Source organism: Seriola lalandi, unplaced genomic scaffold, assembly GCF_002814215.2.
Source record: "Seriola lalandi dorsalis isolate HSWRI2012SDOR001 ecotype SW California unplaced genomic scaffold, Sedor1 jcf7180002054606, whole genome shotgun sequence".
Taxonomy (NCBI): Eukaryota; Metazoa; Chordata; class Actinopteri; order Carangiformes; family Carangidae; genus Seriola; species Seriola lalandi.
In genome coordinates, this window is record NW_019525159.1 from 958,669 (window position 1) to 966,373 (window position 7,705).

A 7,705-nucleotide genomic window follows, 5' to 3' on the forward strand; every position below is an offset into this window, starting at 1 on the left:
GGAAGCTGGGGTGGATCTCTGCTTAAAAAAAAAAAAAAAAAAAAAAAAAAAGATCTTTTTCCAAGAAAAGATTAAAATTGTTGATAATGGCCAAAGTGAGTGATCAACAGACTGACTGCTGCCACATGTTCAATGACGGCAGTGACTGAACAGACACTACCTTGGCCCAGGGAGGGTAGGGGTCCTGAGATGAAGAGAGGTTTTTTTTGTTGCTGCAGTTTTTGAGTAGCCTGCGTTAAGGAGGAGGGTTAAAATCTTGTTTTAAAACCTCAGTCTGCTGCTTGGTGGTGTCATCCGTACCCACACGAATGATACGATTGTGAACATGTGGGTATTTGCTGAGTAGATTAGGGATCTCCGGAATAATATCCACAGCCTTGGCACCGGGTAAGCAGTGGGTCATGACTGTTTTTGATTTTATATGTCTGAGGATGGAGTCCCCAACAATCAACGAGGTAGAGGAAAAGGTGTGCAGTGGAGGCTTCTGGCGGGGAGCCGCGGTCACCGGCCGGGTAGCGACCTGTCCGATGGTTGAAGTGGCTGGAGAGTGGTGAGCAGAGACGGGGGCTGGAGCTCCTCGCGGTGTGGAGCCACGAGTCCAGGTGCAGGAGGAGCGTCCAGTTACAGCTGATGGGGGAATCAGGGGGAACCGTGATCGGAGGAGAGGCACCAATACCAGGGGATTGAGCGGCAACAGGCTCTGGTAGAGTGGCACTCCAGCACAGTCTGTGTTGGACTGGAAATGATGGTGTCCATGAACTTCTCGGCTTCATGGATCTGGTAGAGTGTGGAGATACTTCCTTCTAGCTCCAACATCTTATCGGCCAGGTGGGCGCAGCGGACACAGCCGGGCGGAGAGGTAAGTGCAGCCATGGGTTGTAGGTAGGTGGCTGGGGAGCAGAAATAAAAGCGGAGGCCAGTACAGGGCCAAACGTGCAGCTCAGGTGCTGGCTGTAGATGGTAGCAGCGGCTAACAGGGAGACCGCAGACACTTACACAGGGGCTCCAACCCGGAGCCCGCGGCGTTGAAAGGTTTTAGTTGAAGGGGCAGAGGTGATCCACAGATGGGTTGGCATACAGTAAAACTTACCGACACGGGTCCAACAAGTGGATCCGCTGCGGAGATGAGGCCTTGGTTTCCAGTCTGTTGGTCGGCTTGTCACCCGGTGTCTGCAATCCCTGTTGCTCAGTTAGCGTTAGCTCCAAATGCTACAAACAAACCGGATCGTGCTAACCTCGGCAGTCTGTCGCGAGCTGCGAAGTGTAACTTAAAATCCGAGCACCCAATTACTAAAACATTTTACTTTGTTAAAAACGCTTGGATGAAACGAGGGGGATCTAAAAGTGTTCAGCAGAGACTGGCTCAAAAACTGGATAAAAATGATAAGAATTGTAGATTTATGACAGAGGCTCTAGCAGACACGTACACCGCCGACGCATGCGCATTGTTCATGTTATAAACCCGTGCCCCCTATTGTGACCTATTACGTGTTGAAGGCCAGTTTTCATTACTTTATAGGCCCAGGGACTTAAAGTGTAATTATAGTACCATACAAGTGTTTCTTATACAGCTGGTTTCTGGCTGATGTATGATGACACCTGGTGGTGGCTCCATACAAGCCAACAAGCCTTTTCACTACCACATGCCTTGACTCACCTATGCAAAAATAGACTGAACTTAAACAATAAATCGATGAAACTTCATTAGCTCCCATGAAGAATATGTTGCATAAAACCATACTGTAACAAGCAGCTGCAGCCAAAAAGTTGCAGTCGTCTTCAGATAAAACTAGAACTTTTTCTAGCATGTGAGGCAGTAATAATGCCATACTGAACTAGAAGGGCACTCAGAGACCACAGATCTATACCAAGGCCAATCTCAAACATCTTCAGAGACTTCAGAGAAAAAAAACTTAAAATTCATAGTAAATGATGCAGATCTATCCCAAAATGTAATGGGTCGTTCTTCCCTGGCCCATACACCAGCAGTTTCAGTGCAGATTGGTCCCTCTTTTTGCGTAATCCTGTTGACAAATAAACAAACAAACCAACAAGCAGACATGGGTAAAAACATAACCTCCTTGGCGGAGGTAATAACCAGACATCAAACTTGCAACACTGATCCTTATGTCATTTGAAAGTAGCATCTGCTTTTATATCTTTTTAAAAGCAACTGATCTTACACATTAAAAATATTGATGTAATGGTAAATAATCTGTGAATTGAAGCAGTACAGTGTGTAAAGGTATTTTATATAAAGTGCTGTTGAGAAGGTGTAATGTGAAATAATAGCCACTAGATAGCAGCAGTTGACTATCCATCACATATCTCATTATGTTAATATCTGCGCTCATACAGTATTATTCAACTGAAACATGACCATCCATCAACAGCAACAGTCTAATAGTAATGTCATATTCATATTTCATGTTATCTTATTAAGAAAGATGAATCAGCAAGTAAATGCTTGGGCTATATTCAGTCACTATACTTGTCAAAATGAAAAATCATCCTCAGTTGATAAGGATTAGTCATCAAACCTTGGGCTTAATTGAGATGTGGATCAGTGAAAAATGCTGTTATTAATGTTTTTGTGACCTTGTTCCATTTCAAAGTACACAAGCTTTGTGTCATTTGTTACAGCTCTGGTGAAAACCCCCATTGGAGGTGATGTGATTTCAAAGCTGCGATAAACATGGACTGATAAATATCTTGAGGACACAGAGTAGCCGATGATGTAACCACGTATTTAAAAAACCAACATACGTGGTGAAACAACTCCACCCGAGACCAATCCTGTGTTTGTGTTGGTAGCGAGATGTGTATCAGCTTGTTGAAACCTCTGAGTTGTACAGTGTGTCGTCATTGGAGGCTGTACATTATTTCCAGGGCCTGGATTTTAGATATGACCCAGCTCTCTGACGTGACACCTCCCATAAATATATTATAGGTGTGTGGGTCTTTCAGGTTCAAGGCTCGATGCTTGTCGGAGATTTCACGCACAAACATACACATAAATATACACATACACACACCCTCCACCCCAAGCACTTCTCATCAGTATTCTCCCAGTGGTGCAGGATTAAATTGTGTCCGCAACACCGCCATCACAGGGACAACCTCTCATTCCTCGGATTTCTTGGGCCCACCTCATAAGTGGCTAAAACTGGGGATTTCTGAACAACTGGAATGTTTATTTAATTACGTCTGTGGCTGCTAAGCCTGTCACCATTTTGTTATCCCGCAAATGTGCCCCCCCCCCCCCCCCCCCCCACACACACACACACACACACACACAAACACACACACCCTCCCTGGTTCAAACCCGCAGTGATGTCCTCACTGAGGAAGTCAGGCAGGGGTGAAGCCAGATGAGGTTGTGCTGGTATTTCCGATAACTATCGACATGGGGAGATCTGCTGGTTTTGGAACTGCTCCTGTTACATTCATGTCAAACAATTGAAGTGGTCAGGGAAAACTTTTCAATGAAATGAAGTCACGGCCTTTGCACATGGGTAAAGCGGTGTCGACAGCTAAAAATAAACAACACATTTTTGGGTGTGTGTGTGTGTGTGGAAAATGTGTTTTCAGATCAATCAACATTAGTCCACTTCAAAACAGTGAAATAATAATGCGGTTAAATAATGATATGTCCCATTTTAATCATCAATGGTTGACATGGCTTCTATGCTTTCACTGTTTCCTTAACTACCCTCTTTGTCTGCTGGATGGTTATTCTAATGCATGGTTAGCTAACTGCTTATTAAATGCTGCATGATTCTCTCACACTGTGTTCACAAAAAAGTTCATTATTCATTCATTTGGCTATGGGTTTGTTTATTGTTTTGATTGGTGTGGTGTTTACTTGTTGGCAAGTTTCTTTGCATGTGTCATGTTTCCTCCCACAGCCCAGAGACACAAAGGACAACTGATTTTCTTTAACTTAACCTTTGAATGTGAGTGTGGTTGTTTGTCTGGGTTCACCATCACTGACATCACTGGCTTTCTGAAGTGTTTCCCAGCCTGCTTTCCATTTCATTTTAGGAAAGGCTTCAGCCCACCTGAAAGACAGATGAAAGCAATAGGATCCCCTGGTTTCATCCACCTTTACTAGATGTTGCTCCTTTACTAGACTAAACATAATTGAAACAAGACAGGGAGACTTTGTGTTTTTCCCTTCACTCCCTTACTGTCTATCCATAACTGTAGATCATTTTCAGCTTGTTTATTATTCTGTATAAATCTTACATTCATTGATTTTTTTTTTTTGTGGGCGACTGCGAGCAGCGCAACAAACTGTAAACGCAATATTGACATACAGTCACTTTATAAAGTTGTTACAGCCAATGTGTTAGGATGCAGTTGCCATTTTGCACATTCAGCAGACAAGAGGCAACATAACAATTCATTTGAAGTTATGTTTTTGTCCACCTGAATGAATGTAAGTCTCCTTTTAGCTCTGGATTTGGTCGCTATCATCTCCTGGGGGAAATATTTGGCTCTTGAGCTGTTTACCAGCTAGTCACTAAAGTCTGTCTACTATTTTGTGGTGAGCAAGAGGTATCTCACAGAGGGGTTTTTGGAGCTTGTTTTTTTTTTTGTTTTTAATGGAGAACAGCTGTTTGCTGCATCTGGAAACAACATTTATCAAAGGGGCGAGAGTGAAGCATTGAAGGTCAGAAAACCAAAAGAATGAGCTGAAAGACGCTGAAATGCTTCTTAAAATTGAAAGGAATGGAATCAGGTGATCATTACCTGTGGGGTTTTTAACTGCAAGTAACTGCATTTTCATTACTCATGGTAATTTGCTCCATTGGTAACAGCAACATATCTATTATAGCAGCTTTAAAAGAGACATTTAACCTGTTAGTATATCAGTATTTACTCCCACAGAAGAATTGTGTAAAGTAAAGCTTTATTTCCCTTCTGTTGGACTGAATGGTTATGATACACAAAAGATAGGTCATTAGGCAGTAAGAAAACTAAAGTTTTATTTTGAAGGTGGAGGCAGAGCATATGCCACACCTTTACAGAAGATGACATAAAGAGAGAGTGAGTAATCGTGAATGCGCCATACTGCTGTCCTGATTCACTGGTGTTCAGGTGCCAAACATCATATAAGAGTCTGTTGAAAATGTATCCTATGACGCACATCTGGACGTTTTTATACCAGATGATACTGTCACGTGACGCTCCGTGCTGTAAACAACCTGACCGGTCAGCGTGTTGTTGTGAATATATGTGTAACAACAGAGCAAATTCCTTGGTAGGGTGAGCAAGATGCAGTCTACAAGCCCATCAATCAAACTGAACCACTGAGAGGATCCATTCTATGTCTGCGTGTGGGACTCTCTCTGTGCTCTGCACTAAATTACTTTCCCCCGTAATATAAACTTGAACAGACCAAAACAGACAAACTCAAGCAGAAGGATGTGGTCATGGTCATTGTTTCGTAATTATTTGCGTAATGTAAGTACGTTTAAGATAATACATGTGGTGCTTAGATATTATATATGGTCCCAAAAATAAGAAGCTCAAAATGTATTAAAATATTTCAAACCAAAGGAAAACAAAAGTCCAAGTTTTTATTATGTCCATATAATGTATGTTTATTCAAAACTGAGCTTCCATCTAATGCCTTATGCTGAGATTGCTTCACAGCTGTGGCTGATTTCTCCTCCCTGCGTATTTGGACTCTTGTGAATCATTCATTCAAACAGCTTTTAATTATAGCTTGAAGCCCTAATCTTCCTAAAGTGCCTGCTTATGTTTCTGCAAACAATTATTCTTCAAAGCTGAACCCTATTGTCAGAGATGGATGAGCTCTTGACAAGAGCAAGACTTATAGTAAATACATTTACAGCACATGAAAACATGTATCAGTTTAGTTTCCTGCTCTGGACAAATCACATTTTTTTCAGACACATCACATCAAATAAACTTAGATCAGCATTTAGTGTAGGTGCATGACAGAGAGCCATGGTGCCACGTCTGTTCCGCTAGCTTCTGTAACTCAGTGCAATCCATCAGTCTGTCTGGAAAAAATGAAGCATGTTCCAGGGATTCACTTTCCTTATTCTGAAACCAATTGGCATCCACCACAGCACTAATGATTAGAAACTGAAACCTCCCAACAAGAAAGTTAAACGTTTAATTTATGAGCACAGAAAAAACTACAGCTCCCATGAAAATTTTTATTTCATTTGACATGAACGTATATGGCATTGGAACTGCAACATACAATTGAACGCAAGGACCCCATGAGGAAGGCTGTGTTGCAAGACTGTATTTTTTTGTTATTAGTGTAGTTTAAAAAAAAACTCTGGGATTTTGAATGTGGTTTAATTACTTACAGAATAGCACCTGGAAGTTCCGGCTTTCACTTTGGCTCTCTGTGATCCTTACACACTGTATGCTGTTGATGAAAACACATGATAAAGAACTGTTTAAGAATTGCATCAGAGCCTGTGAGGTAAAGTGATTTGCTTACATCAACATATATCCAAGACACGGTGACTCAGGCAGCCAGTGTGACACGACATCTTCACACATTAATCCCCAGCAACACTGCTTAAAACAGAAACCAACCCCAAAATGCTTTGGAACAACCAGTAACATATTTGTGGTTAGCTAAATATGTCAAGTGACATGAAACACCTCATACAGGGTTACAGCGGTTTGAGGAACATGAGTGGAGCGATTATATCGGACCTTTACCTGGTTGTTTTTGTTTCCACCAAATGTTCCCCACACAAACACACAATCAATTCCTGTTGGGGATCAACTTTTCTTCCTAGAAGAATAACGATGGTAACGGCAACAATGTTCCAGCAACAAACGCAAAACAACACAGCGTGATGACGCTTTATCCACTTCAGCAATGTGACAGACTCCTGAGGTTCACCTCGCTCCCATGAGCCTCATGATCGCGCTTCCTCAGCAGACACAAAGAGGTTGGTTACACAAAGACTCACTTGTCTTTATCCTTAACACCATGTTTATACGAAAACAGAAGTTCTGCCTTCAAAATGACCGAAAAGGTCAAAAGGGGTTCAGGATCAGTTCCTTCAAGTAATCCCAACCCTCCCCCTCCCCCATTTTCACTGCTGCATCCAGCTGAATAAAACCACTGCACAGAAGAGTCATTGATTTGAGTTGCATCAGCATTGATTTCAAATAGCTAAAGGCTGGGTTTAAAATGAGCAAATGTTATTCCTGAGCCAAGTATTTAAGTATGAGCCATTTATTTCTTTAACTTGCAGTAATCAGACACAACTTTCGGACTTTTTTTCAAATGAAATGGCTTTAAATATTACAAATGTGCTTTATCACAGGATGAGAATGCCTCAGTGCGCTCTCTCCTCTGTATCTAAAGAAATTATTTAAACCCTGATCACATTCACAAACACAATTTAAGTTGAAGTTACAGTATCACATAGTAAAAAATGTAGGTGTCCCTTAAAGATGTTTCTTCAGTGAGAAATGTATACAAAGTGTGATTAAACTTACATTTAAGCTCTACATTGCTCATTCATCTTTCAGAATCCCATCATAATTATTTTGATTAATGCTCTAGATTATAAAAATGCAACAGTACTGAAATGTTGTCTTTCAGTGTAATCAGATAGTCATTTCCTCTACAGGCTTATCTCTGGCTTTGCTGACGAAAAAACAAGAACAGCTACAGTAGGCTGACTGCATGATC

General features: G+C 41.5%; 1 long non-coding RNA gene across 1 annotated transcript; it reads right to left on the minus strand.

The window, feature by feature from the left end:
- Positions 1 to 3,379: 3,379 nt before the first annotated feature.
- Positions 3,380 to 7,051, minus strand: LOC147818374 (uncharacterized). Its single transcript, XR_015438022.1, has 3 exons — positions 6,718 to 7,051; positions 6,354 to 6,415; positions 3,380 to 6,035 (listed from the first exon to the last, which is right to left on the minus strand). It is a non-coding gene; the product is annotated as an uncharacterized LOC147818374 (long non-coding RNA).
- Between the last annotated feature and the right edge of the window lie 654 nt (positions 7,052 to 7,705).